Genomic DNA, 15,375 nt, shown 5'->3' on the forward strand with positions numbered 1-15,375 from the left:
TGAGCTGGCTTCTCCGTACACACAAGATGACAAGAACTCAAGTTCTTCCTTTTACTCAGAACTGTATCAACGGCTAGTATCGAAACTTCAGTGGGCTTAGCGGGCCTGTCAACATGTTTCTCAATCGGCCCAGAAGCCATTGCGAAACCTTCTGTACCAGCTGGAGTCTTTGAGGAAGATAGACTAATACATAGTTGAGACTCGGACATCAAGAGTCAAGAGAGACCTCTAAATCCTTCACTGTCAAGCTTTCATGTCTTCTTGTATAGATTCCATATACGGTAAGCATCTTCACTCTTTCCTTCTTCACCGTATAGCCTCATGAGCTCTTTATACGACTTGTGATCCCTCACTTCCGATGCTCTCTCGCTTCTCTCTTGGAACCAACTCTCAGATAAGCCTTTGCCATGTCAAGAGCTGTGAACACCTGAAGCGTTGCGATCGTTTCACAACCAGCCAGAAGCTTTTTCATTGACCGCACGTCAGATTCAGCAGCGTACACTCGCAAAACGTTGTTCACGGTGAGGCTATCGAGCTTAACATTGTTTTCCTTCATCTCTCTCAAGATCTCATCGACCTTACCTCGGTTCCCAACAGAGCTGTATAGAGACGTCATGGAGCTGTACGGTGAAAAGGTTTCAAGAGAAAACCTAGCTCTCTCATCTTCTTGAAAGCAGCTTCTGCTCTATCAAGAGTATTCTTTGCTTAACTGTTTAGTAAAGCGGTGTACATAGACTCACCTGTCAAATTCTCAGGGATGCTCTCCAAGAAATTGTCTGCTTCTTCTAAAACCTAACACGTTCTCAACCAGATGAAACCGATCTGTGTAGTCTTCAGGTAAGAGACTGCATATCTCTCGTTCAACCATACACTTTTGATACCTCTAGGGCTTGGTTAAACCGCTTGGTGTCGCGGAGCTTCTCGAAGATTACTCTCACCAACGAAGGGTTCAACTTGGTTCACTTGTTGTCGCCACTGCTCAAACACCAGACTGATCTCTGCTTTCTGATATAAAGCCAACGAAGGGTTGAACTTGGGGAAACCACTTGGGTTTACGTTTGTGTTGGAACAGAAAAATCGAGCCCTGCTATTGTGAGCGAGAATACCCTTTGCGTGTTGCTAAAGACTAATCATGCTCACGTTCAATCTTAGGGTCTGTGGCATAACTTAGTCTTGATAAACATGTAAGGTTCCAGAGTGTTGGGGGAAGAAATCTATGTATAATATACCTTTTTGTTATGTTGATTTTCATTTTATTTTGAAGCATTATTTTTGAGATATTGACATTTTTATAATTATACATATTAAGTTAATTAATTTTAATAGGTTTTTTCTTTTGTTAGTTTACTTTATTTTCTACAAGATATGAGCCCGCTGCGTTGCAACGGGTTTTGTTTGATATTTTAATATAATTAGACCATAAAATAATTAATTATTTTTATTATAGTTTGTATATGTTGTTTGAGATTTATTTTATAATAAAAACTTGTTTTCACACATAAGTTCAAGTTAATATTTGTATTTTATAATCATGGTGCATAGATGAATTGTTATAAAATTTGTATTTTATAATCATGGTGCATAGATGAATTGTTATAAAATTTGTACTTAGGATTAGAAAAAATAATATACCTAAACATAAACTGAATATAACAAGAAATAAGAAACTGAATGAAAAGTAGAAAAAAATAAACTTCAAATGTACCAATCGAGTCAACGACAACATTATACATGTTCTTATGTACTAATTTAATATTTTATTAAATAAGTCTTTTAAATTATATTTTCCTAGTATTTTTTAAAAAAGAAAAACATTCTATCTTATAAAGCTCCTTTTCATTTACAATAAAAAAATAAAAAAAAATAAAAAAATATATTAGAATACTCTTTTACAATTGTTTTTAAGATTTTAGAAAAGGAAAATTTTTGTCATAGAACCTATTACAATTATTTTTTCTTTAGAATTTCAGAAAAAAAATATTTTTTTATCAAAAAATTATTTTTAGTTATTAATAAATAATTTGGAAATTACTAATTTTACAATTCGTATCAATACTAATTTTAAACTTCTTTTGTTAATTAAATAATTTTTAGTATCATGTTCATCATCAAATACTCCCTTAAACACATTATCAAATAATTTTCTACAATTCTCTTTTGGTTAGAACTTAAAAATATGATACAAATTTCTTTTCTTTTTAGGATTTGTTCTATACAAAATGATAACAACTATCAAATATTCAGTTACAATTTTTTAGGATTTTAGAAAAGGAAATTAATATTACACAATCTTTTACAATTATATTTTGTCTAGGATTTAGAAAAATATATATATATCAAATAATTATTTCCAGTTAATATTAACTTTTTAAAAAGTATTCATTTTCAAAATTCGTTTTTTCAATATCACTAAATTTTTTACAATTTTTCTTGCTAATTAAATAATTGTCACTATCATGTTTATCACTAATTTTAAAAATAAAAATTAGTATTTTTTTTTTGTCATCAACTTTTACAGACTCAAACTGACTCTGTAAACCAAACTGGGTGAGCTGCATCCATGTGAACGACAAAAGACGGCTGCTGTCTAACACTGCGTGCTAGTCTATCCGCCATTGTATTTTGCGTCCTTGGTATATAGATGATCTCTGATCGGGTGAACATCTCTTTCAGGGTCTTGACATCTTCCAAATAATTTGCAAATGCTGGCCACTCCTCGGGTTCCGAAACCATCTTCACCAATTGAGAGCAGTCAGTTGCAAACGTAACCTGAAACTGACGTAAATTCCTCATACATTCCATAGCCCAAAGGAGCGCTTCCATCTCCGCATGAAGAGGAGAAAGACTGGCCCTAACATTCCTCGCCCCCAACAAACCATCAAAACCTTTTAAGGTACTAAGCCAGCCTTGTCCTGAATACATATCCCCCTCTTTCCATGACCCATCTGTGAAACACCATCTTCCTGGAATTGACGGCAAAATCATATTTCCTATTTGTGGTGTTGTCCTTTGTTTATTCACTATTTGTGCCTCAGCCCACAATGTAGATTCTGTTTCCGCTAATTTGAGTGTGTCCATGGGATCCATATCCAAATTACTGAAAACTTTATTATTCCTAGCTTTCCAGATGTACCATAGTATCCATACAAACTGATGATCTTCCAACTGCGGAAGTACTCTCCAGAAAAGATGATCCATATTTGTGAAAAGAGAACCTGTTGGAAAAATATCTGGATTTGATGGAATCTTCGAAAGAGCCCAAACCTGAAGTGCTGGAGGACATTCGAAAAAGACATGGTTTATCGATTCCTCCTGGGCTCCACATCTTGCACAACAAATATCCCCTTGAATTCCCCTTGATTGTAAATTCTTCTTCACTGCTATACATCCTGTCAGCAATTGCCAAAGAAAATGTTTTAACTTTGGTGGACACCGTATTTTCCAGCAGAAGGCTTTCAGAACATCCACTGTGGGACCAATAAGTAAAGGTGGTTTCTCTCTGTCTGGATAGATCCGTTCTACCTGATATCCTGATTTGACCGTGTATTTCCCGTTTTTGGTGAAGTGCCATCCATCAGTATCTACCCTCCGAGTCCTGCTCAAAGGAATGCTTTCTATAATTTTTGCATCCTGTGGATCCACCAAAAATCGAATTGCCTGTGAGTTCCAAGTACGTGATGAGGAGTCAATGAGAGACTCCACTGTGAGGTCCGGATATAAATTGTGTTGATTTTTGTTAGCTGGTCTCGGGCGAGTGGTTGGGAGCCAGAGATCATTCCATACAGATATGGAAGAACCTGATCCCACCCTTTTGATTAGTCCTTTGCTTACCAGAGATCTAGCAGAGACGATACTCCGCCAGCCATATGACGGAGAATATGAACGAATCGGTTCCAGAGGTGACCCATTCCTGAAATACCGACCCTTAAAAACTCGAACGAATAAAGTATTTGGCTTCTCTATTAGACGCCATAACTGTTTACCAAGCATTGCTGTATTGAAATCCGTGATATCCTTAAACCCCAACCCTCCTTCATCCTTATCTATACATACTTTATCCCATGATTTCCAATGCATACCTCTTATACTTCCCCCTGGACTCCACCAGAATTGTGATACAACACTCGTCAATTTTTTCACGGTTGCTTTAGGTAAACGATAGCACGACATCGTATGATTTGGTAATGCTGTAATCACTGATTTAATGATCACTTCCTTTCCTCCTTTTGTAAAGAACCTGAAAGTCCATCCATTGACCCTACTATTTAATCGATCCTGAACAAAGCTAAAAACTTGAATCTTTGAGCCCCCCAGGTTTTCTGGGAGACCAAGGTAAGATCCCATCCCTCCAAGATTCTGAATGCCCAAAATATCTCTTAATTCCTGTCTTACGGATTCTTCAATCTTATGTCCAAATTGAATTGAGGACTTTTCAAAATTTATTAGTTGTCCTGAAACTGCCTCATACTCCTTTAAAATCCTAAGAATAGTTTGACATTCTTCTTTTTGCGCTCTACAAAAAAAGAGGCTATCATCCGCAAAAAGCAAATGAGATATCGACGGACAAGCTCTAGCAACCTTCATTCCCGTTAGTTGTTGTCCCCTCTCCGCCTTTTTTATATTTGCAATTAAGGCCTCAGTGCAGAGAATAAATAAATAAGGCGATAAAGGATCCCCTTGCCGTAAGCCCCTATGTGGAACAATGAGGCCCCGCGGTTGACCATTTATAAGTACCCGATATTGAACCGATGATATACATTCCATCATCAATTTGATCCAATGGAGATCGAAACCCATTTTCTGTAGTAGGGCCTTAATAAAGTCCCATTCCACTCTATCGTACGCTTTGCTCATATCCGTCTTAATTGCCATATACTTTCCTTGACAAGCTTTATTTGTTCGCAATCCGTGAAACATTTCCTGGGCGATAAGAATATTATCAGAAATCAACCTTCCTGCCACAAATGCCGATTGGGTTTCAGATATGAGTGAGGGAAGATATATTTTCAATCGCTGGCACAAAACCTTAGAAATAATCTTATATCCCACGTTACAAAGGCTAATTGGCCGCAATTCCGTCATCCTTGTAGGTCTCTCCGTTTTTGGAATCATACAAATATTAGTGATATTTAACCTTGCGTCCATTTCTCCAGAAACCAAAAAATTATTCACCATCTCTACCAAATCATTCTTAATAATATGCCAGGAGTGTTGGAAAAAAAGAGCAGTCATGCCATCCGGTCCTGGCGCCTTCTCAGGATGCATCATAAACAAAGCCTCTTTGACCTCCTCCTCCGTCGCTAGCCTCAGCAAACGTTGATTCATCTGAGGAGTGATACCCGGTGTAACCTCTGTCAGAAAACCATCAAAATCTGATGGAGAAGTGGTACTAAATAGATTTTCAAAATAGTCGATTGCCACTTTTTCCACACCATTATCCTCTGTAATCCAATTTCCCGCAGCATCATGTAGTCCAACAATTCTGTTACGAACCCTTCGTTGCTTGGTTAAAGCATGATAAAATTTCGTGTTAAGATCCCCAGAAGAATACCACATGTTCCTACTTTTCTGATGCCAATATTCTTCTTCATCCTTATATGCATCTTGTAATTTCCTAGACACCTCGAGAATATCCTCCTGCGATCTTGTATTATCTGTTTGTACCTCTTCAAGTGCTTGTTGTAGATCACTTATTTTTTTTTTCCATAAGGTGGATTATTTTTCCGCCATTTAGCAATTTCATGACGACAATTACTAATTTTAGCCACAATACTCTCAGATCTCCCTTCTTCTCTCCCGTTGCTATGATCTAGCCAGCCCATAGCAATTGAATCCATAAGTCCTGCTTGACCAATCCATCTCTTATCGAACCGAAATTGTCCTTTTCTCTTGGTAATTTTATCTTCTAAATAAGCCACCACCGGCCGATGATCGGAAGCCACCATTCTTAGATACTCTGTAAAGGAACATGGAAATAGAGTATGCCACTCTTCATTTGCTAAGGCACGATCTAATCGACATCGAACCATCACTGCCCCTTTCCCTTTTCCTCTTCTTCCTTGCCATGACATTTTGTTTCCCCGAGCCGGAAATTCGAGTAAACCACTATTTCTTATCATATTATTAAAAGGAACAAACGAATCCGCATTCCTCAAAGATCCTCCATCTTTTTCATGGTTACCTGTAATTTCATTAAGGTCACCAATGATGAACCAGGGTTCAGATCGTGATAGTCCATATCTAGTTTGACGTTCCCACACATGTTCCCTCATCTTTTGTACTGGGTCCCCATATACAAAAGTAAGATAAACCGTTTTTCCAAGAGCCTCCGCCTCCACATCAATCATTCGGTTACTAGAATATAATACCTTGACCTGATATTCATTATTGTAAAAAAGTGCCAATCCTCCACTTCGCCCCACGGGGTCCACTGTGACCAGATTATCATAACCAATATGTGATTGAAAGTTTTGAACAAACTCTAAATCTTGTTTTGTTTCTGCTAAAAATAAAAAATCCGGTTTATGTTTGTGTCTTATCTCTTTCAAATAACTTATGGTCCACTTACTTCCCATTCCTCGACAATTCTAAAATAAAAATTTTCAGGATTTTACAATTCTCTTTGGTCAGGATTTTCAAAAACAAATATCTTAATTGGATAAGATTCGAAATTTTTTTTTTTAGAAATCTCTTTTGTTTAGGATTTTAAGAAAATAATAAGTTATTTTCACATAATGACAGTTTCTATTGACACTTTCACAATCTAATTTATTTAATTGACACATATCACAATCATGTCAGGTGAAATATTTGAAACTACTTTTGGTTTATATTTTTTTAACAAAAAAATAATAATATAATAATAAGAATACTAAATAATATTTATAATTAATTTTAAGCAAATTGATTTTATTATTTTAATATATATATATATATATATATATATATATTTTTTTTTGATTATGAGATAGTTTAACACATCACATTTTTAAATATATAACTGACATGTGTCACAATCATGTTAATTATCAAGTTTGAAGAACCAAGCTTTATATAATAAGATAATAATAATAAAAATAATAAGACTATTAATTAATATTTATAATTATTTTTTAAGAAAATCGTTTTTTATTATTTTAGCATATATATTGATTATGAGATACTTGAACACATGTCACATTTTTAAATATATAACTAACATGTGTCACAATCATGTTAATTATTAATTTTAAAGAACCAAGCACAATATAATATTTTATAATTATATTTTCATTAAAATTTTAGAAAAAGAAAATTATATTAAATAATTTAAGATTTTGAAAAAGAAAAAGTTTTTTAAAAATTACTGCTAAATATTTTTTAAAATTGTTTACGATTAAATAATTTTTAAAAGTAGTTTTTTCAAAATTAGTTTTTATCATCTTATTATATATATATATATTTTTTTAATCATTATATTTAGACAGATGTAACAAAATTAGAAGGAAAATTATAATCAAATAATCTTTTGATTAGGATTTAAAAAAGGAAAATTACTATTAATAATATTTCTAATCACTTTTTAATAAAATTTGTTTTTGTTAATATCTTAGTATATATATTTTTAATATATTTAAACACATATCACAATATTAGAAGGAAAATTATTATCAAATAATCTTTTGCAATTATGTTTTGATTAGGATTTTAGAAAAGGAAAATTATTATTAAATAATATTTATAATTAATTTTTAATAAAATTTGTTTTTGTTAATATCTTACTATATATATTTTTAATTATGGGATAAATTAACACATGTCACAATCTTAAATATATAATTGTCATGTATCGTGATCATGTTAATTAGCAAATTTGAAGAACCAAACTTTATATAATAAGATTTTTACGTATAAATATTATTGTGATTTTCCATTTTACTATAATGTTTTTTGATTAATATTACTATAATTTTTTTGATTTTCCATTTTGATTTAAAATTACCACTTTTAAGTAAGGACTCATATTTAAATTTATTTTGTTAGTTTAAGTTAATTTATTTTTCTTTTTAAATATTTTTTGAAGTATTAACATTTTAAGAAATAATAAATTAAGTTGATGAAGTGTCATATTTTGATTGATTATACCTAAGAAGACATATTTTTTTTTGTTAATATTAATATTCTGCTTTTATTTTTTCAATTTATTATAATAGTTAATATTTTTAAGCAAGTTGTAAAATGTTAATATTTATTTATTTAGCTTAAGTTATATATGGAATATTAATTTTTTTTTAATATTATATTTTCTATAAACAATAAACTAATATAATGATATGTCAAAATACGATTGATCGTTTTAAATCCAATGTGGACGCTCTCAATAGCTTATAGCCTCAACTTTTATATAGTATAGATTATCATAATAATCAAATCTTCTTAACTAATAATATCATAATCAACAATTACAAAATTAATTTTTGTTTTTATTAATATACCTTTTCTTAAGTTTTAGTAAGATTTCATTAATTTTATTAAAAAGGTGAATTCAAGTGATATTTTAAAGTGCAGTGTGTAAAATGTTAGACAAAAAAAATTCAAGGATTTCAATATTAAATAAAAAACTGTAACAAAGTTTTAAATCCAATCTAAGTTTTAGATTAAAAGAGGTTAGACAAGATTTTGACAAAGCAGGAAGTCAAAGTATTATCAAGTAGAAGGGATGGGCTTGACTAAGTCAGATGAAGGAAGGCAGAGGTGGTTGGAGACAAGGGGACGTTGCTGCGCTGGAGTGAGAGGAGTGACCTTGGCCTTCATGAAAAGAAAGATGGAGTCATCCTCATGTGTTGTAACAGTACCAAAGAAGTGTCAAATCATTAGAAAACCGACAATAACACTCTAACGCATAAAATAACGGTACCAGATAAGAGTCAAATCATTAAAAAACGAATAATTTAAACCTACAATAAAACTCTAACGCACTAAATGGTATACCAGATAGAGTCAATCAAAAACAATAACTCTAACAGACAATAAATAACGCATTAAATGGTCAATCATTAGAAAACCTGAAACATATCAACTTACCAAAAAGAATATAGTTGACTCCCAGAGTTCTTCTCTAGGTGAAGCAGGAACAGCCGCGCGAGGACTCTTGCAACGACCTGAGGGAACAGCTGGATGATCCTTGCATCAATCAAAGCATTCTACAAGAGAGATCAGTGTTGGTTATTAGAGACAGATAGCGCATCATTTTTCAAACACAAGAACAAAATCATAAATTAAATCATCAAAACATAGACAAGATCGCAACACAGAAACAAAAGCTTAAATCATCAAAACATAGATAAAATCGCAACACATGAACATATACTAGGAGGATTATAATTTTTCAATATCTAAAATCTGTCTAGATTGTCATTGTCTCACATAAATCAAAACAGAGTAACCTGATCTCAAAACCAGGAATATAATTAGATTTTAAATCATCAAGAGAAAGAGAGACCATGCCATTCTAATAACATGAAAGATAAAACCTGGCACATTACTTAACTTTAAACCATCGACAACAACACAGCGCTGCCGTTGGATGGTTAGCAATATAGATAGTCTTCATATTAATTAGAATTGTTACTGTACAAAGAGTGTCCGTTTTTGTTGTTGTGATTTTTCTGTGGAGCCTTATTGCTAGAATTGGTAGGTTTGACTAATATATAACTAAATAGCAAGGAAAGTTGGATTAGAATTTTCTGAAATTTGGAGAAAATAACAAATGTGATATATTGAATTTATGTAAAGTAAAAGTTTTGAAATTACAAATTTAGTATTAGTTATTTTAGACAATTGCGAAAAAGTTTGAATTTATCTTTTCCATTACCAAAGACTTTAATGCTAATAATGTTTTACATGTCCGATTCTTTTTTATTGAATATCAAATTGATTAAAGACTTCAAAGAATTGGATCATTTACATATCCATTCATGTGGTGTCCTACAATACTAAAAGTTAATAATAGTCATCAACTAGAGTGTCCACATCGATTAAAAAAATCACCCAATCAAAAAGATTTAATCTGCCATGTCACACCCTCTATTAATCGATAACAAATTAATAATGGGTCAACTTCTGTGGGCTGCTCATCTATTTCAATTGGCCGATCGTTAAAGAGCAAGGTCGTCTTCGACTCTTCCAATTCATCGGAATCAATTCGACTGCAAATCGTTGTTTCTCTTAAATTAATCATCATCATTCACTCCCATTCATTCTATAACATTCTTCAATACCATCTTAATTAGATGCATCCTTCCACCTCCCTTTGTTTCTTCACATATATAAATCCTTTTGTATCAGTTCACTTCGAACCATAGTCTACATCCTCCATACGACAACATTGATCGACATCCATGATATCTGCTCATGCTTCCGGGAAGTCTCAAGTTGCCCTCATCGGTATGTGTTCTCTCATCTAATCGTGCTCCACGATACGAGCCTCAACTCAAAACAGGAGCTAATTACAGCCTTCAGAATTTCTTCGCAACCACAATCGACTAGATGAACTAGTGAGTGATTTGGAGCTATGTTTTCATTCTCTCTCTTGTTGCTCTGTATTTGGTAAGATGCCAAATGAATCTTCAGTGACACTCTTGATCATATTTATTTTTCTTATTGTTGCAAGTTGGATTGTAACTCAGAGATTGCTAAGCTGGTGAATGAGGAAGAGGTAACTAAGTCTGAGACAAAGGATCCGCCAAGGTAGAACTTGAGCTGTAGATATGCAACTCAAATCAACATGCCTAACTACATATATCACCTGGTCGTTGCCGAACGCAGGATGTGTCTTTTTTTTGTCTATAACTGTTACAAAAGTTGTCTCTTTCTACCACCTCGGACAATCCCACAGATTAAACCACATTTGCTGCAACTGCTGAATTGCCCCTTCTCTCCGCAAATGTTTTTGTATGTATCTTCCAAAGGATGTCGAGACCTTGCTGATGAGGGAAATGGCGGCTCAAGTAACAGTCACGAAGCACAGGAAGCCAAACATGCTACACATGGCAAATAGTGCATCAATCGTTCATCCCATAGATTGGGTTTCTGTTTCACTTTCCTTCCAGTTCTTAAGTTTTGTTCTGTTATTGCTATGTAAGAGGTCCTTTACATCTTAATTATTTCGACATAGCTCAAGTTAGACAATGGACTTAACCCAACACCTTATGGCACGAGCTGACGACGTATCTACTCGTTACGGAATCTCAGGTGTCAAGATCTTCCTCTGTTCGATATGGGGTGAACTGCGCCTTACCACTTGCAGAGGGAGCAAGTGTAGTATGGTGTAGTTGTAGGCACTTCTAGGCCGTCATTTTTATGCTTTGTCTGATTTTGTGGTTTTAATTGTTTTCTCATTGTTAGCTCGCACCCCTTGACCCAACCAACAAGAAGAAGATGAAAGTTGTCATTTTGGATCCTATCGAGGACTCAACAGAGTCACAAGCGGAGAAAACTGATTCATCCCCTCGAGTATATGTGCCGTGAAACTTTGGCTGTTTCTTTTCAATTGTACATACATTGTTTTGTTTTTATTTATTTTCACTGCAGCTTTTGATGCCCTTCAGAGTTCATTTGTTGGACAGAACTCAGTGAGTGTTCTAACGTCTTGCCTCTTTTAAATTCTTTTTTTTTTGAAACTGAAGTTCTGATGATTATGTGTCTTGCTTAATTTTTTTTTCCAATGGGTGGGTTTAATCAACCTCACATTTACATGGTATTTTTAAATTCCTTTCTTTGCTAACTAACTGTTTTTACCGGCATGCATTTAAATACCTAAATTCGTGGCCTTATTCTACTGTCGATTAACTATAGATTCCAACGACATCATATCTTCACAGCCAAAAAAATGGGGAGATGAACATGGCGACTGGAGGCCATCTTGGAAACTGCAGCGAATCATACTTGACACTACAAGGTGCTCCAGGTAAACACTAAAGCTTACTATTGTGTATTCTTTGTTGTTGTTGTTATTTTCTCTTTCTTTCTGTGGCAGCTTACTAGATGTTTCCAAATGAAATTTGGTAGGTCATCAAGAAACTTCTCTATTTACTTAACCAAGGGGAGTCATTCACCAAGGTTGTTTTTATGGTTACATGCATTCCAGTTTCATTCATCTGAAACCCTAATGAACGTTTATATGTTCCAGTCTAAGACAATGGTTTGGGAGAATACTCTACTTGATCTTGAAGGAATTGTCTCCAAGAGCTGAGGTTCGTTGTCCGTATTGCCTTAGTAGCGAAATCCTAACACTTATGTTAGGTATAGATTCCTCTGCCGAATAATAGACGAAACCCTTTTCACACCAACTGAGAGATACTTGGAACAAGCTATTGTCGAAAAGAATCATGGTGTTTCAAGCTATCTGCTATCATGATTTTTGCATGCTTATTGGTTGCAAAAAAAATACTTCCCTTAAGATGGCTGCCATGATGGATGCTTTAGTTACTGCTTGACCTGAATCAACTTGAAAAGATTGAAGATTACTTCTTCGAAGTATTTTTAAATATGAAGCACAATGGTGCCACTGCCACATATATTACAAAGGCCGTTTACTATGTTCTAAGACCCAATTTATGATCTTAAAATTCTTGCGTTTCCATGTGTTTTGTTTCTCTTTTTTACTGCTATTTTGTTTGTGCTTTTCTTGAATTTGTAGAAGAATAGAGTAGGCCAGAGCTGGAATTCTTGAACAGCAATATGATCTTTGCAAACTTAGCCAGGCTTCGGCTTATGTAAGTAAAATGAGTCTATGTTTTCCAAGACTAACTATGCAAATTAACTTCTTTGATTCCTATTTGAGACTCTCTTTTTTTTTTTGATATAAACACATTATGTAGAGCTTCCTGAGGCTGTTCTATTGTACCCGGTTTCTCAACTGAGGGAAGAGTTATGGTGGTAGACATTGTAAGGGTGGGGAGGTTGGAAGATAATGCAACAGAAAAAGAACCAAATTAAGAAAAGGAATGCTCTGATTTTAGAAAACCATGTGACAAACTATTATTCTTAGTTGTAAAGGAGTTAACTTTTAATATACTAAGATACTCTACTTCAGGTTTTGCTTGCCTATAAATAATTTTCCGCTATCTTCTACCAAAAACCATTCAAATATTACAAGAAACAGTACACATGAGAATATTGGTCACAATCACAACGAATACAAAGCTTCTTTTACTGGCGTTTTCAAAGCTTCATTTACTGGCGTTTTCAATCTTGCAACAAATGATGAATCATGGCTTCGCTTGAAACGATATTAGAACATCATTAAAAATGTGAAAATGGAGTTTGTTTTCAACATTTGTAACAGTTCCATTTTGATTTATCAACAAGCTTTAAGATTATATATATTAAAGCATTATTGAAGAATAATTATTACATCTAACATTTTTAAAATCAGAACAAAAAATAAGTTTTTATTTATAAACTTCTAAAAAGAATAATTGCATTGATAAAAAATAAACACTTACTCATTTATTTCATGATGCAAATAAAGAACGAAAGAAAACAAGAAAAATACATATTTTGAATTTTTAAGAGATTTGGGTTTATGCTTGAGAAATAATTTTTTGGTGTATATCATATTTTCTCGGTTAACAATTATAGTATATATCTATGAAAAATTTACCCAACTATAAGACCTATCGTCTTTTCATGTAATCGTTTGTTTATGTTTTAATTTGAAAGCCTTTAGTCAAAAAATTATAATATCTATATTTTGGTTTTAATTATAATATATCATATCGAGAGAAAATGTGTATATTGTCCAAATAAATAGTTGTGTAGAAATTAAAAGGAAAAAGATGGATAAAGCTTCAAATATTCTGAATATAAGAGAATAGTTGAATCATAACTAACTTTAGTTAACTTTATATATATATATATATATATTGCTTAGCACTTACTATTCTAAATTTACTTCTTATACTAACAATCAATCTTGAATTTCAATATTTCTAACTTCATTGTGTAATTTAATTTAATTTATTTAGTAAAAATACAATATATATTTACATATAAAATATTTAATTAGTTTAAATTAAATATATTTTTTTGTGAAAAATGAATGGAGAGGCATGCCATCTACTTTAAAATAATTATCTAATTATATATATATATATATATATAACTCTTAAATATTAAAAATATGTACATTACAGAACAACCAAGCATCTCTGTTGACGGAGATCTAAAGCATAAATAATCAAAAATATAAAGTTGTTGCGGTGACAAACACTATCCCACAATATATAAAGATAAAAACAAATACAAACTTGAATGTCTAATGCATACTGATTAAAATCTTATTAACAAGAAAGATAATTATTTTCTCATGATAGGCCACACATTTGTACTTTAAGAAGACAATAAAAATCGTCAACGATTTCAAAGAAAAAAAAGAGAGTGACGCTTAATACATGATTTAGAGCTACACCTCTCATCTATGTTGGGGCCAAAAACGGTTACGACGGAATTACCACCCTAAAATTCTCGGAGATCGTATTTCCGAAAGAGATAGTAAAAAGAAGGATACAACTTTCGTAAAATATAACCAATACGAAGTTTTTACGAAGAAGTATCCTTGAAGATTCAAACCAAACAAACCAGGCTCGGTCGTTGCGTAATTACTGCGCATACACGCCGTCCGGTCGCTACGTAGCAACCAAGTTCGGGCCGATATCGGCCACTGCATAGCGATCGAACGTCCGACCCACTCGGTCGCTATGTAGCGACCGAGCGAGACGGACGCTCGGTCGCTACATAGCGACCGAGCTAGAGCCAAAGCTCGGTCGCTACGTAGCGACCGAGCGCTAGCGACCGAGCTCGGCCAAGCTCGGTCGCTACGTATGTGGGAACCGAAATTCACACTGTCGATTTCCGTTTAAATAAGGAAACTAGGAAAACCCTAATTTCCCAGAGGACCCGGATATCTACTAATTACCACACGTCAAGCAATCAGAACACGACAATAACAACGATAAAGTATTAGAAATCGAAAAAGAGAGCAAAGAAGATCTTATTCCGAATTTGCGTATGAGCGTTTACAACAAGGTATAAGCCTGGGCTCGAGAGCTGTCGGCGAGATTCCTAGTTCTAGTAACCCTAAGACGGCTAAACCTAATTGAGTCGCAGCTCGAAATAACAAAAACGGAAAATTGCCTAAATTGCTCTAAGTGCTAAGTTTTCTCTGAAAAAGTTCTCCCTTATGCTCCTCGCCTAGGACTCCTTATATACTAGCTCCAAGGTCGGTTTACGCTTTTACTCTTCTGCCCTTAAGCCGTCATAGCATAAAAATGGAGATATTCCATTTTTCCCGATCTTCACAATTATCTTCAAAACTTCCGTATTTATCCGCGG

At 33.6% G+C, this 15,375-nt stretch overlaps 1 long non-coding RNA gene and 1 pseudogene across 6 annotated transcripts; one reads left to right on the top strand and one right to left on the bottom strand.

Moving 5' to 3' along the window:
- Positions 1 to 349: 349 nt before the first annotated feature.
- LOC125578182 lies at positions 350 to 1,164 on the bottom strand (annotated as a pseudogene).
- Positions 1,165 to 10,090: 8,926 nt separating this feature from the next.
- On the top strand, positions 10,091 to 13,074 carry LOC125578431. 6 transcript variants are annotated; one of them, XR_007316535.1, is made up of 7 exons: positions 10,091 to 10,535; positions 10,652 to 11,232; positions 11,386 to 11,947; positions 12,049 to 12,099; positions 12,170 to 12,233; positions 12,680 to 12,755; positions 12,861 to 13,074. It is a non-coding gene; the product is annotated as an uncharacterized LOC125578431 (long non-coding RNA). The 6 variants fall into 6 exon arrangements; XR_007316533.1 differs by having other exon boundaries at positions 10,094 to 10,535; positions 10,652 to 11,737; positions 11,836 to 11,947; XR_007316534.1 differs by having other exon boundaries at positions 10,094 to 10,535; positions 10,652 to 11,737; positions 11,862 to 11,947.
- Positions 13,075 to 15,375: the final 2,301 nt, after the last annotated feature.

This window comes from Brassica napus, chromosome A9 (assembly GCF_020379485.1).
Source record: "Brassica napus cultivar Da-Ae chromosome A9, Da-Ae, whole genome shotgun sequence".
NCBI lineage: Eukaryota > Viridiplantae > Streptophyta > Magnoliopsida > Brassicales > Brassicaceae > Brassica > Brassica napus.